The sequence below is a fragment of the Ambystoma mexicanum genome, chromosome 2q (genome assembly GCF_040938575.1).
Source record: "Ambystoma mexicanum isolate Mex_15411 chromosome 2q, UKY_AmexF1_1, whole genome shotgun sequence".
Classification (NCBI taxonomy): domain Eukaryota; kingdom Metazoa; phylum Chordata; class Amphibia; order Caudata; family Ambystomatidae; genus Ambystoma; species Ambystoma mexicanum.
The window spans coordinates 410,106,493-410,122,595 of NC_090924.1; the positions used below are offsets into that span (position 1 = coordinate 410,106,493).

Consider the following 16,103-nt stretch of genomic DNA (forward strand, 5'->3'; position numbering starts at 1 on the left):
TAGAACCACTGCATCTATGAGTGAGCTTCCCAGCACCTCCTTGAAACTGGCAGCTAGGTCAAGCAACTGCTCCTCTTCACTCTACTCAAAATCCGACATTCTGGGAGGGTGCTGTGTGCCTGTTATACCTGCCAAGGTGTCTTAGCATGCCCTTTCACTCTATAGATGTTTCTGATACCTCTCAATGTATCAGCATGTGCATCTGTTTACTAAATTCTTCTAATTCAATTTTTCAATCATATATAATTATTTATCTATTTATTTATTTATTTATTTTTGCTTTTAAATATGGGGCCACTGTGCTTCGCTTTAAGGCTTAAGCCTTGATCACCCTTGAGAGGCTCCAGCACTTCACCGTGCTGTGTAAATCTCAACACACGTTCCCTGAGGAGGGCTTGCCCTCGGAGCTATGATGCTCCCTGCTGATGCGGTCCGGCGTGACTGAGCCGGTTATGCGCACTTAATAATAATAAAGGATCAAATCACCGCCGGGCCCGGCTCCAAAACGAAAGCTCTGCTCCGTGTCGCAGGAACAATGCGACGCGGAAGCGGGCTTCATATTGATCTCCTCCTTTCCAAACGAGGGGGCTGCGGCTCTGCATGCAGCTAGCTCCGCCCCGGCGAAGGAGGGGGCCGGAGCGCTTTGCCGCTCGGCTGCTCTCTCCCTTCCGTGAAGGAGAGGGGCCGAGAGCTCTTGTGCCCGCAAGAAGCTGCGGTCGCTCGCTATCCCCCGCAGCGCTGCCTATCCACCCCTAAGGCGCCAGTCATGAGGCACAGGGTGTGCGCGCTGCGGGGTCTGCCCGCTCGAACGGGTTGCTAGTTAACACGTGCGATCCAATGCTGCGGTCTACTCTGGTGCCGCGCCTGTGGCGAGCCGGCAAAAATCCTAATGCATCTAAAACTTTCTACAGTCTCTTATTCTACGCGGCACTGACACAGAGTGGTATCCACTCAATAAAACCTTGTCCTCACAACTTGTTAACCTCAATATAATTCCATACAGAAGACAGAGAGACAGACAAAAATAGTACTTATCTGCTTGAAGAGCAGTGAAAAGAAGAGGAGGAACTCAGTGACAGGAAGTGGTCATAGCTGAGCATGGAGGATATGGAATACAGAGACTGAATTTTGTAGTTTCAAAGCAAGAAAAGTCTGTTGAGATGTTTTTTCTGTTTATTGCCGATTTTATTGGTTTGTTGAAACTGCTGAGGAGTAGTAAATTAAAGAAGTTGAAGCATAATGCTCGCCTCCAGTCTTGTCATAGAATTAATATTGTAAAATGATGCTGCATACTTTTTAACCTTTACTTTTCTGGAGGGATACCCCTAATTTTTGCAATGGTTTCAAATGAAGTGAGTTCATGCATCTGACGAGTAGGTAGGACCCAGTTGCATGTGCAAAGGATGGTGCACTGGAAAGGGACAGAAGCCGATTGTAGAAGGAGCTGAGGATGGGAAGGTCGTGAGTGTGCTGGAGGTCTTTTGAAAGAATTTCTCTACTGCTGCGTCTTCTGATGGAGTAGTTGTTTGTTGAAGGATTGTGCAGCTACTTCCTGTGCTGTACCTGTTATGTGGGATAGAAGGCTGCACTGCTCCTGTTGGCACTGTAGATATTCTATGGGAGGGAATCTTGTACTGATAATCGATACACTCAGTACGCATGTGATGCTGGACCTGGCCGGATTAAGCTGCTCAGACATATGCTGGTCGAATAAAGGAATATAATGATATACTTCAGTGTATGATGGCTAAATATAGGCTTATTGTGCTGGGCTTGGGCATGCAAGACTGAACCTGGGACTATGGGGTTCTGAAGTCTGAACATGGGGCAATGAGGGTTTCTCAAGTTTGAACATGGGCCTGTAGGGGTTATGCTATGTTAATATAACATAACATACGGGGGACTCACGTCTGAACATGGGCCTATGGGAGTGGCTCTGGCACAGACTGAACCTGTGTCTGTGGGGGTGTTTCTGTTTTACGGTAGTTGTACATGGGTATGCAAGACTGAACCTGGGCCTGTGGCATGCAGTAGTGGGACATGTGCATGCAAGAATTAACATGGGCCCGTATTGTATGTTTCTGTCATACAGTAGCAGTACATGGGTATGCAAGACTGAACCTGGGGCCATGGGGGTGTCTCTGGCATTCAGTAGTGGTGCATGGGCATGCAAGACAGAACCTAGGCATACAGGGGTGTTTGCCCTAGGCTGACCGGGCATATTAAGTTGTCCTCAGAGTATATCCAGCGAAATGGTGACATTTTTAATTAAGCGTTCTTACTGAAACCTTTGAGTTGATATTTGTGGACAAGTAGCATTTGATACTCATTCTGAAGTACCACTTAAGTTGCCATCTATCAAAATTGACGTCTGGGTGTTTGCTGCTCTACCCATGTGTAACTCCTTCAGCATCACCATTCAAAATGGTGCCTGTATCCGCCTCACCACGATAACAGCTTTTGATGATCATTGCATATGGTTCAACAAATGCCCTTAGCAACCGTTGAATCTTCCATAACAACCACCTCTGAAAAACTGCCAATTCCCACATCATCAAAAGCATTGACACACCTTGAGGTGGAAGGGCCCCTGAGTACTGAACCTGCATCATGCCATTTCACCATTGTGGCAGAGCAGCGCCACTCCCACAATGGCAGAATCCCAGGAATCATCCATTCAGCATTAATAAGAATGACATCTCACACACCCAGGTGAAGAGCAAAATGGAGTTAGGTTTAAAGGTGTGTGTGTGTGTGTGTGTGTGTGTGTGTGTGTGTGTGTGTGTGTGTGTGTGTGTGTGTGTGTGTGTGTGTGTGTGTGTGTGTGTGTGTGTGTGTGTGTGTGTGTGTGTGTGTGTGTGTGTGTGTGTGTGTGTGTGTGTGTGTGTGTGTGTGTGTGTGTGTGTGTGTGTGTGTGTGTGTGTGTGTGTGTGTGTGTGTGTGTGTGTGTGTGTGTGTGTGTGTGTGTGTGTGTGTGTGTGTGTGTGTGTGTGTGTGTGTGTGTGTGTGTGTGTGTGTGTGTGTGTGTGTGTGTGTGTTCCCCAGGCTGAGTAGCATTACATGTAGAGCCTACAGGGATTACAACGTGTACATATTTACTACTGTACAGATTATACATACATCTCAGCTTGAGCCTTTAATTAAATGTTTATTATTTTCTTCATTCTTTGTTTTGCGCAGTTATCTTATATGCATTCCATGTCCACCTCACTCTCAAGTGTCACGCTCCTGTCTTCCTAACCACCGCCCTTCTTGCATTTCCCTTGGCTATGTGTCACAGGAGTGGTGTGTTCATATTTTATAGGAGCGTCGACGTAACCGTTGCTGCTGGAACACGTCAAATCTGTATGCCCCTCCCTGAGAATCTTATATAATTGGCATCAGCCGCAATATATTCTCACCCAACGCTGGCCTGGATACAGAAGCTGCCCCAGCACTGAGGATCCAGGATTGAACGGCTGAGCTGGAAGGCACTGGATTGGAGGCCCAGAGAGCTTTATTCTGAGCAGGTCTGTACATACTTGCCACATGAGATCTGTCGTTTTTCAGTCTCTATAATAGGATAATTGCCCAGAAAATCAGAGCAGCATGTGAAGCAAATTGGAGAGTTCTCAGATTATTTCCAGGCCAGCACACTCAGTAAAGCCTGCTCAAACCACTGGCCTCTGCAGACAGCTTTAATTTCACTTTCTCACCTTACTACTCTCAAACCTTATCCCTCTTCCTATCTCTCTCGCTCTCACTCTTTCTCTCCCTAAAACAGTTACATTGCACCCATTCAACAATAATGTGGCAATTGGCAGTGGGGGGGGCAGTCTGCAGACTCAATTTATCACCACAAGGGACGTGCTAAGTGTTATGGGAGACATGCGAATCTGGTTCAGAGAAAGTGCTGACTTAAAATATTTCTTTCTTTCTTAGTTTGGTGTGTGGCAGGCTGAAAGCTGCCTCAACCCTCCCTCTAACTTGCTCATGTGCTGTGCTCAGTGACTGGTTGGGGCTTTTGCTTGTACAACGTTTGTCATCTAATTCATGGAACGTTTTCCTATGGGATTGCACCATTATACAGCACTTCCATGAATCATCAGGGAAGGGGCTTACATCTCTGGTTGTTTCTCCCAGCCGTCTCCCCATCTCTTGCACAAGCCTCAAACTCCTTTTAAGCAGTGCACGTGCACATTTACCCGGTGGAAAAGCAACCCCATTTCATCTTTTCTTTTTTAATTGATGCTGCATGATGAAGAAAAGGTAAAAAGTAGAATGTGAATTCCTCACAATATCCCACGAATCAGGGTGCAGCATTCCTGCGCCTGAAAGGGGTGCTGCAGTTAAAGGAATAGAAGCATTCTGGCAGTGAAGGCAAGGAGGCTGGGGCAGGGTATAGGACAGGCAGTCTAGTAAAATAGCATTCTCATCTTTGCAGCATCCCTGGAGCCTTACTGATATGAGAAGAAAGCATGGAAACACCAGGTATACACTATGTATCTCATTTTAGGCCTGTGATTCCGGAGATAGAGAGGGGCTGCCATAGCTTGCCGTATTCACATGCTGTGAACTTTTCCCAGAGGGAGATACTTGGAGCCATTACACCACACCCACAAGCAGCTCTTTACACTGCAGAAGAGGAAGAATGTGGAGAGTGACTGTCTTTCTGGGATAATGTGTGGTTTAGTGTTTTATACCCAAAAATGTACCCTGTTGCACTGTTTGCTATAACTTCTAAGATGAGCATCAAAATTGTGTTTTCGTAGATTTGAGGAAAGGCCCAGAAGCAATGAAATGACATATTTTGGCTCTGTGGAATCCTTTTGATTGCCTGGATATGTTCTGCTTTCTTGTGACACCAGCCTCTTGTGGTCTACAGCTTTGCCCTTGCCAGCCTATTGCTGGCCCATCCTGTTGGCATATCTCCTGACTTCTCTTGACAAACAGGCCCTATGCGATCTCCACGTTGACCTATTCCAATTCAGAACCATGTCTCACTTTAGTCTGCACCGGTTCTGCCTGCATGTGACATCCATGACAGTGATCTCCAGTTTGCCCTGGCCTGCCTTAGGGAAACATCATTCGTACTGTCCCGGGTACCATTGGGTGTGACAGGTAAACAGCATCCACACTTTCCAGTATCCCAGCCTCATTGGTGGTGATAGGTAAGCCTCACTCAGTACATGATACCAGCATAAGAGTTGCTAGTTAAACATGATTCAGACTGTCCCTAAACAGACCTGTGGGTGCTAGGTAAACAGCACTCAGATTATCCCTTATATCAGCCTGCGGGGTGGTAGGCAGACAGCTCTCACGCCGTCCCGAACGAAGGTCCTGAAGATGGTGCCAGGTAAAAGAATTTTGACACTTCAGGATACCTGCAGTGTCCATAATACCAGCCCTGGAATTGCTAGTTGTTCAGGATTGGAACTGTCCTGGATCACGATGCTAGGGATACTAATAGCTAAACAGACCTCAGATTGTCCCTGAGACCAGCACATTCGAAGCTAGGTAATGAGCACTCTGATTGCTCCATAGAGGAGCTTTGGTTGTGATGCTAAGTGAAAAGCATTCCGACTTTTCCTCATAGCAGAGCTGGATGTGTTAAGTTAAAAAGCATTTAGACTCTCCTGGATGCAAGCCCTTGTGGTGGTGCAAGGCAAACAGCACTCTGATTGTCCCTAATACTAGCTGATGTGGTGCCAAGTAAACAACATTCAGACTATCCCTGATACCACTCTATGGGATGCTAGGTAGACAACATCCAGGCAGTCTCTGATATCATCCCACGGTTTAGGTCTTGCATCTTTGTAACCAGCAACCCGACTATAGGGCTACCGACATTACTGTGCTGTTCATCTTCCTGTTTATTATGTAACCAGCGCCCAGATGCCTACAGGTTCGGAGTGCTCAAATCTTAAATAAATAAATAAATATTGAGGCAATATTAACCTAGGTGGCGGGCTGACCTGTCAGTAAAGGATCATCACCAGAGTCAAGGGCCGGAGCCAAGCGAGGGTCTCTTAATGTGGGCGGTGGTGCCGTTACCATTAAGGTTGGCCTGCCGCTGAGGTCTACATTGCCATTAGCATCTGTGTTGTTCCCGACTGGGGCACTAATCATGTTTTTTTTGGGACGGGGGAATTAAAACAAGAAATGTACCTTTACAAGCAGGGCCCGGTGCCGTCTGTTTTCAATGGTGATGACTGTGATGTCATCAACATTGAAAATCGACTTTGAGGATACCAGCACTGCATGACGGCATGCTGCTCTGCAAAGGTACGTTTTTTTTGTTTTAAATAAAGGGCACCATTAGCACCCGGGTAGGAAACTACATGGATGCTAAGGTGGGGGGAAGGAGGAGAAGGGAAGGGAAGGGGAGGGGTGCTGGCTTGCCATGGTGCTCCGAACATGGGCTTGTACCTTACAACACAGCCTGCATTCCGAGCATCTTGATTTGGCAGCACCCCACCCCAGGATGCTAGGTAGCAAAATAAAAGAGGTGATGGCTTAGATGGTTTACAATTAAACTTAACCTCCGGAATTGTTCTGAGCAACCCTCAAGACCATCTTTCTTCATCTGCCAAGTCATTACAAAAGGCGAAAGACCGTATGCAAATCAGGCTTGGTTCCACCCCAAAAGAAGCAATCCTACCTGAACTGCTTAGTCACATCTTTGTCAGAGGAGAATTGCCTGGCATTTCGGTGCTGGACTGCTTAAGCGGGTGGGACCAGATTGATATGCAAGTGCATATTATCCCTCTGTGAAAGGTACAGTGAGTTAAAACGTGGTTGTAGACCCTCCCAAGTGGACTCCTTCCAATAGAACACGGTATGTGACCATGTTCATTCTCGGTAGATGGGCTCCCAGGCCTTTTTGTGCATTTTTAGGAACTTTGGGTTTCACCCTAAGTTAGCCAGAGTAATCCAGACGTGGACCCTTTGCTCACTGTGCTTAGAGAGGCATAGCCTCACCTCACTGATGAGGCCCAACTAGGCCGAAACATGTGTCTAGGGTTGCTCTTGGTACTCTTGTTCAGAGGAGAATTGCCTAGCATGTCAGTGCTGGACTGTCTAAGTGGGCGGGACCAGACTGATATGCAAATGGATATTTCTCCTCTGTGGAAGGTAGTGTTAAAATGTGGTTGCAGACCCTCTCGAGTGGGCACCTTCCACTCCTTCCCATAAAACAAGTTATTTGAACGTGTTTGTTCTCGGCAGAAGTGCGCCCAGGCCTTATGTGCTGTTTACCTAGCACCACCCTCTTGGGATGGTATTATGGACAATACAAATGATGTTTACCTAGCACTCCAAGAGCAGGTCTTAAGGAAAGTCTGAGTGCAGTGTTCCTATCTCCAGCACCCCTTATTTGGGACAGGCAAATGCACTTAACACAGCACCCCCAGGACTGGTTTCAGGAACTGTCTGAATGCTGTTTACCGAGCACCAATGCTAAGGCTGGCTTCCACAAGCTGTTTAGATTGCACCAACATCAGGGCTGATATCTGGGACAGTCCAAATGCTGATTACCTAGCACTCATTGGGTGATATCAGGGATGGTATATTTGCTGGTTGCGTGGGGTGCCCAGGGCTAGTTTTGGGACAGTTAAAATGCTGTTTACCCAGCAACACAAGCAGGATAGTCCACAAATGGTGTTTACGTAGCACCACCGGGGCTGGTATCCAACATTATAAGAATGCTTTTTGCCCAGAGGCTGCTGTGCTGGTATCATGTACAGACTGAATGCTGTTTATCTAGCGTCACATTCAGGGCTGGTAGCCACTACAGTGTTAGTCCTTTCTGAAGCATGGAATATTCAGAATTAACCGCAGGCACCGTGTATATCTTGTCTTTCTTAGAAGTTACAACAGCTCCACCCTGGACTTTGGCTTTACTAAAATTCACAACAAACCCCTCCTGGCCCCTTGCTTTCTCAGGATTCATAACAAGGCTCTCCTGGACCTTGGCTTTCTCAGGTTTGACTCAGGTTTGACACTAGGACCTACCTGGAAGTTGGCTCTTCAGGTAGGTCTCTTTGATAGAACATGGGTCCCTTGGATTTTCAGGACCAATTTCAGCAAGTGTAGAGTTCATAGTGGTTTAGATTGGTATTGCTTCCTTCTTCATCAAGGTCCTTGTCAGCTGATATTTCTAGGCTTGTAAAAATCAAGCTGGAAGGGAGGTCCCCTTTTCTTTGACTACTTAAGAAAATGAAGAGATTCTTGGTGTCACTTGCCAGCTGCTTCCCGGTTAGTGACTAGGAGATGGAGGACGGTGTCATTGGTGGGGGAATTTGTGGTGTTGCTCGCAACCTGGTTTTCATGGTCTCCCTTAAGGGGAAACTGAGTGCAACATTGAGATAGTCCTTGAATCAGGGAAAGAAGTGAACCTTTGCACCCTCTGCTTACTTTCCCTTCAAGCTAGATGTGGGTGGGGACAGCAACTACATTAGGGGAGAAAATCTCCACAGCGTTCACATTGCCTATATTCAGCATTGAGATGACAGATCTTCCTGAACTAGAGATAATAATTGGGCACAGGATCTGGGTGTCAGGATAGTGGGCTGTAGGCCCACAGCATGTTGGTGGCTTGATGTGATTTTTGACTAGACTTGGTTTAAACCATATCAGTTTCTTGGACTTATAACTATGCCATATGGGTCATTCAAATGTATCAGAATGTGAACAATTCATTTTCTGGCAATATTGAGTGCTATGGCTGAACAATAGTACATGTGAGAATCAAGCCAGGTGACAACAAAATTGTCTTTCTTATGGTACAAGGGGGTAGGTAAATCCATCTATGCGCTATGTGTTGAACTACAATTAGTAAGGTTTTTCCTAAGCACAACAGTGCTTGTGGAGAACATGTGCTGGTAAAATAGCTCAGTGAGTTGAGAGCTCACTGCTGCGATATATGTGTGATCTGCGAGTTGCAAGTTCGAATACCGCCAAGGCCATCTCAGCGTTCCATCCTTCCCAGGTTGATAAATGAGCACCAACTTTGGTCATCATCAAAGTAAATCGAGGTTTCATTTGAGGTGTCTTAAAACCTTCAGCGGTTGTGCTTTCAAGAGAGAATTCTTTAAATTAAGCTAATAAATCCTACCTCCTTGTGAGATACCATATCCCACAAAGAAAAGTCTCAAAAGGATGACCAATGAAAAGTTCCAACACCTAATCTTCATAAGTACTTAGCCTCTTGGCTACTCTAAGCTAAGAAAGCAAATGTTTCAAAAGTGTCGCGCAAAGCAAAAATCAAAACCTTCTTTTTAAAATGCATCCCTATTCTACTGCATTCAAAATCAAGTAATCTTCTGGGAAGGTTCTTGTTACAGTTATTCACAGACTGCTATCTCTCTCGGGCCTCTCTGCTTTCATCTTATATCAAAGGTCCTCCCCTAAGGATTCTAACTTCTAGTTTAAAGCACTTCACATCCTTTCACATTTCACAGTTTTCACAATAGGACTTTGGGAAAGATCTTGCCTTGCATAACGAATCGCAACAGGTTGTTTCTGGAGCCTGGCATTCTCTGGATCCACCGCAGGTCCCTCCTGGATCCTTGCTGTCTCAGGATTTACAGCAGGTCCCTTCTGGTCCTTGTACTTCTCAGTATTCTAGGGATCAACATTAAGATTTGATAAGCAGGAGCTAAAACCAGCTCCTGGGTGTCAGGCATCATCCTGTAGGCAGGAACTACCACAGGGGTACCAAGAGCTACCAGGAGATGCTACGTTAACATTTATTCCCCTTTATTAACCTTCTCAAATACTCAAAGTTATTGTCACATATACATGTTTCTAAGGCATCGTTTGGCTGTATGTGCCAAAAGTAGCTCCTGGTAGCTGTTAATTTCTAGCTAACCAGGCTCTCCTCGGCTAGAAGCAGGAGCTAAATATCTCCCAGCCATTTCAAACCCTGTATTTACAAAAGTCCCCTCATTGACTTTGGTATTCTCACGATTCACAAGAGTTCCCTCCTAGACCTTGACTTTCTCTGGATTTAGAGCAGAGCAGTGCCCTCCTGGATGTTGGCTTTCTCAGGATTCACCACATGTCCAAATGGGTTGTGATAAATTGCACTTGACTATCTTAGTTACCAGCTCTAGTGGCATCTAAGATAAACAGCACTTAAGATAAACTGCACTTGACTATCTTAGATGGCAGCTCTGGTGGTGATGCTGGGTAAACATCCTTGAGAATATCCCTAATAACAGCTCTTGAGTACCAGGTAAAATATATTTGGACTGTACCAAAAACAATCTTTAGAGATGTCACTATAAACAATTTTCAAAATGTCCCTGTTCGCATTTGTGGTGCTGATGCTAGATAAATACAATTCTCACTCTTCAAGAAACTAGCCTTTGCATTGGCAGGTGGCAAGCACACATACTGTCTTTTATAGCATAAAAAGGGATGCTAGGTAAACAGAATCTGGAAAGTCCTGGATACCAGATAAATTGCATTTGGACACTCTCAATACAAACCTTGGTGTTGGTGCTAGTAAACCGGATTTGGACAGTACTTGATTCCAACCCTAGGGGGTTTGGTGCCAGATAAACAGACTTTAGACTGCCCTCAATACCAGCCCTGAGGGTTATATGACATCAACATTCCTGCTATCCTGGAAACCAGCTATGATGATGGTGATGGTAAACAACACTAATCCTCTCCCTGTTACCTGCTCATGGGGTGCTAGGTGAACATAATTTGCTCTGTCCCAGATACTAGCATTGGTGGTGGTTGTTGGTAAACAACATTCACACTGTCCTTGAAACCAGTGCTTGGGTTAAGTAAACAGTATTCAGACTGTCCCGTTTACCAGCCCTGGTAGTGGTGATTGGTAAACAACAATCAGACTGTCCATGTTACTAGTGCATACCGTGCTAAGTAAGCTGCATTGGGACTGCTCTGGATAAAGACGTTTGTGGTGATGCTGGGTAAATGGCATGCAAACTGTCCCTGACACTATGCCTGGGGTGATAGGTAACTGGCATGGTCAATATCCCTGCTACCAACACTGGTGTTGAGGCTAGGTAAATAGAATTCAGAGTTCCCCGGATACCAGCACTGGTGGTGATGGTAGGTAATTAGAACTCACTTTGTTCTTGAAACCAACCCTTGGGATCCTAGGTAAACCACATTTGGACTGTCCCTGATACCAGCTCTTGTTTGTGTGCTACGTAAACAGTATTTGGATGGTGCTGAATACACCGCAGGTACATATCATTGAGACTGTCTCTGATACTTGCCTTTTGGGGATGTTATGCAGCCATCACTCTGACGGCCCCTTGCAACATTTGTGGTGTTGGTGCTAGTTAAGCAACACATGGACCGTCCATGATTGCAGCCCATGGGTTGCTGGTTAAACAGCATTTGAACTTGTCTTGTAGCCATCCCTGGTGGTGGTACTAGGCAAACAATTGTTGGACTGTTCTGAATACCAACCTTGTTGTTGGTGCTAGGTAAGCAAAATTGGGCCTTGTTAGGTTAGAATGAGTGCAGTCCAACTAGTGAGGACTACACAAGACTTACCTTGATATTATGCAACCCACCTTTTGATATAGGCCTGTACTACACGGGTTGGTAGTGTGACTGAGCAGCCAGGCTTATCTTAAGAGGGGTAATGTGAGCTGTAGAGATGCACAATTGAAATCAGTAAGTACAAGTAGACAAGTAACACTCACATACTTAAAGTTATATATACACATATATAAATATGCATTCATAGTATACACACGGTTTAAATAAGCATTCTTTAAAAAGCTTTATCTTTTTTTATTATTTGTGTATTTAATATACTTATAACTGATTGGTTTTATATGCACAATATCAAAACATATGACAAAAAAAGTTAAGAGTTAAAAGTTAAAAACATTGGTACACCACATTCAATAATTAAGATACACAAAGAAAAATACAACATATATACAATAAGACATCAGTATGTAACAAAGGCAAGTGTCTATATAGCTCATTCCCTTAGTTCATATAAATTAAATCAACATCTATTTACAATACACCTTCGGATAGTTGATTTAAAATTTCAATGAATTTCCAATAAAAAAAAGATAAAATATATAAAAGTCATATCATGTCCCTTCATAAAGCAGTCCCAACACATTTGTAAATTGTCACAATTCAGCTGATAATCGTAATATTTTTAAAACGATATTCTAAGTCTGGTCAGGCGTTCACACTCCACTAACAGATGCTTCAATGTTTCCAATACCAGGTTGCCACATAATCGACACCACCTAACATCATGCGGCACACCATAAAACACACCTCTGAGCTCCCAGGTTTCGCTTCAATTAAATTTCACTAACAGATACTGACGGATAATATTCAGTGAAGGGTATGCTTTGATATATGTTGGTGCAAATATGCGAGTCATGCAATACTCTAAGTAAGTGCCTATGTTCCTAAGAGTCGCAAGGTTTACAATATTTGCTTTAATGCTGCATTCCTTGGTTTTCTTTTTCAGCCATAATTTAAATGTTCCACCAGCTCTAATAACATTAACATTGTCATATTTATCTCTCCATCTTTTATGGGGGAAAAAGCTTTATCTGCTAGTAACATTCAATCAAAGTTTGGATTCAGTTTTTAAAAGACAATAAAAGTTGGTAAAGACTTTTCTTATGCTAACACATGTTCCAGCACATGGAGTGAATTCAGTAAAGGTCAGTATTGTACTTCTTTCAGTTACTATTCAGTTATTGAGTTGTTAAAGGAAGGAAAGGTTAGAATACGATTTAGAACATACTTTCAACAGTTTCGTTTGTAAAACAATTACAATCACCTAAAGGGAGACTGGTAAACTTTTATCCCAGCAATGATAGTGTAACCAATTAAAACCTTTGAGGGAATAAGTACTGACAAAGTCAGTAGGTTCAGAGAAGTGCTTTTTGGAAGTCACGACAGCCAAAGTCAATGGACATATCAATTGTTCTGATGCACTTCTTCTTAGATAAAGTCTTTACAAAGTTAGAAAGTTCAGAAGAAATCACAGTAACTCAAGTGAGCTACTTTGTAGAGAGCACAATCTGTTAGGCCAGTGCAGGGGAGTTGAGATCAACTCCAAAAAGTACTTTGCAATACAGGAAGCACAATTTATGGCTAACACTTGAAAACCCTAAGCCCTAAAGTCCCTGTTATTCGAAGAAATATTTTCCAGCTGGATTCCTCCTTGCTACAGCATGGCCGACCCTTGTTCTTGGACTTTGTTAGTGGGAAAGTGAGGAAATGGAGCACATCTGGCAGGCTTCTGCAGCAGAATTCGGGAGAGGAACTCGCCATCAATGGATTTCCTTTGTTTCAGCGGCACTTCAGTGTTTTGGACCCTTTTCCTCAGAGTCAATGGAGAACGAACACTCTGATTGTAAGAAGCTTGCTCGCTCGGTCCTGGACTCTGGTGAGGTGACTCTGGATCAAGATTTCCTGCTTCGATAGGATCCTCTGGATGTCCACAAAGATTTAGACATATTCGGACTTCGCAAGACGATGCACTCGTCAATGGTCACAGGACCCCTGGCATTGGGCTTCTATAGCTCTGTTGAGACATAGCAAGTCAGTGATTTTGTCAAATGGAGGATTGTCTTGAGGCTAGTTGGTCCTCCCAGCCTAAGGGAGGAAGTTGTACCGTGCAGGTCTTCCCAGTCGATATGAAAACGGGGTCAGCACAGCTGCAGGGCTTCAACGGGCACTTCGTGGTCCAGGAGGGTGCTGCTTGCGTCTTGTCATCTCTTCTTCTTTGGATGTTCCTCTCCAGTGGTTGACTCTGCCTCTAGTCCCAAAAACCTCACTTTTTATGCGATTGCCCATTCATTCGCAGCCTAGGCTGTCAATCACACAGCAGGGTGGCTGTCCTTTTAGGACAACCAGCAGACCAATCAGGACTGGTTTCATTCAGGCACACCTAGAGATAAAGTTTCGGCACACTCCCTCACTGCCTGACTTTCCAGACACACTGGAGCCTGGGTGGGTTTCAGCCCACCAAACGCTAAACACACAACGGGCACAAACTGGTTTCAGCTAACAGAGTACAATCCAAGAAAGAACTTACAAACAGAAAATGGCAATAAAAAAAGGCAGGGGTCATTTTGGGAAAAATTGTCACTGATGGGTGCTTTACTGCAGCTGAGGGTTCAGCCTGTGGGATACAATGCACACTGGTAGTAAAAGTAAACCACTGCCACCAGCCATTTAAAGTAGGTTAGTGTAACAGAAAATGTTACATGAGAAGTGGGAGAGGGAATTACTAAGTAACGCCCCAGCACTCAACATAGGGTGGTGTGTGGTGGTCCCACAAATAAAGAGGTAAGTAAGACAGGGATCATCTTACTATTGTTGGGAACAGTAGTTCACCCAAGAAAATGTAATTAAACATTCAGAGAAGTCTAAAGGACTTCTTGGTGGCACTGCATCTAAGGTGCTGTGTGTCACCATGCAAAAAGCAGATGCCTATGGAGTTTATCAGACTCCATAAAACAGTAAAACATAAAACTCCTAGTCAGGAAAAAAACATGTGGGAGTGAGAAAAAGGTCCACTCACTCAGGAGGAAATAATCACAAGCCCTAAATCCAGCTAAAGAGCTGGGGGTCTCTAAGGTTGAAGGGAATTAGCCCAGAAATGAAAATTCTTCGTGGCAGATTGCCCTAAATACTAACCCTGGTGGTGTTTATTTGATGCTATGTTATGATATGTGATTGGGATTTATTCCACACTCTGCTGCCACTTGCTTGGTCTCTAGGTGCTCACATAGTTTAGAAGGAATGGGGGTTGACTTAGGTTTGTACATAGAGAGGGAAAATGCAAAGTAGCTTTGCTGTTGCATTGATACATACAGAATGGAAGTATCTTTAGCTCTGTGTTTACATACTTTTCTAGTCTATGTCCAGAGAAGTGAGGCATTTGTTTCTGTGGCGTAAGTTGGTTGTAGAGGTGGAGTATGTTGATGGCTGGTGTCTGTTGGGAGGGTATTAAATTGACATATGTGGATGTCCTCATTTATTTGCATATTGTGTGTTGGAATAATTTGAGCATGCTAGCTTTGGGAGCAGTCAGAAACATTGGTCAGCAACATTGGTCGGGAGGTTGTTGAGGGGTGCAGACAATCTTGAAGCTACATATAGCAGGTCATAACATAACATAGTTGAGTTGTCCGTTGGGTTAAGTGATTTTAGTTATGCACTAAAGAGCATCCAGGATGCATAATTGATGGGTAGGTTAAGATATCCCTACTAAGAATCTGTCAAAGTCAGGTGAGCCTTCCCCATGTTAATGGTGAAAAACTAATTTAGAGTAAACTGTTTTAGTTAATAGCTCAACCAAATACCCATTTTCTAAGTATACTTTATATAGTAAGGGCTTAACCTTTAAAGTGCTGGACGTCAGTGACTTAAAAGGAATATTTTCACCTTACTCACTTGAGTGCTCCATTTCTACAACTTTTTTGTGGCCATTAAACAAACTATGGGTGATTTGCAAAAAGTCATCAAAAGGTAGTACTATTGTGCTTACTTTGTAAGTGGAAGTTTGCTGTTTGTCTAGACTAAGCTGCCAAACAGTTGTGACTGGTGTCACATCACATAGTTCAAACCAGGTGTGTTATCATACTGGGAATCAAAGCAGAAGGTCATATTACTGCAGCTTTGCAGCTTCACATCTCCGGGACTTCAGGGGGTAGATGTCAGAATATTTGCACAAGTGCAACGTTGTTCGATATTAGCACTAGTCCAAAGTTTTCCATAGGCCAAAAACCTATTTTCACAATGAATGTTTGCCCTAGTGCAAAGATGGACCAAGTTTTGCCTGGGTGCAAACATGCATTGTAAGAAAGGGATTTTGCCATAGGCTAACTTTCTCCTAGTACTAATACGGATCAATGCTGCATTTGCACTGGTGCAAAGTTTCTGTAAATGCTTTCTGGGCATAACCGTGGCATATTTCGATTAAACGAAACTGCCTACTTAATACTGGAGGCATGCTACGCTCGTATCTATGGCGACACTAGCAAAGGGCACCTAACTATCTTGAAACGTCTTGAGTGGCTTGGAGTGTCCAATCAGGGTAAAGGAACATTCCAAGGAACTGAACATGTGCCTAGTTGCTA

At 44.1% G+C, this 16,103-nt stretch overlaps 1 protein-coding gene across 1 annotated transcript in view; it reads left to right on the forward strand.

The window, feature by feature from the left end:
• The first annotated feature begins 3,394 nt into the window (after positions 1 to 3,394).
• LOC138569457 (metalloproteinase inhibitor 1-like) overlaps positions 3,395 to 16,103 on the forward strand; it is a 105,415-nt gene continuing 92,706 nt past the window's right edge. The window contains exon 1 of the mRNA XM_069647439.1: positions 3,395 to 3,509. The gene's annotated coding sequence lies outside the window, so the exon portion shown is untranslated. The remainder of the gene's footprint in view (positions 3,510 to 16,103) is intronic.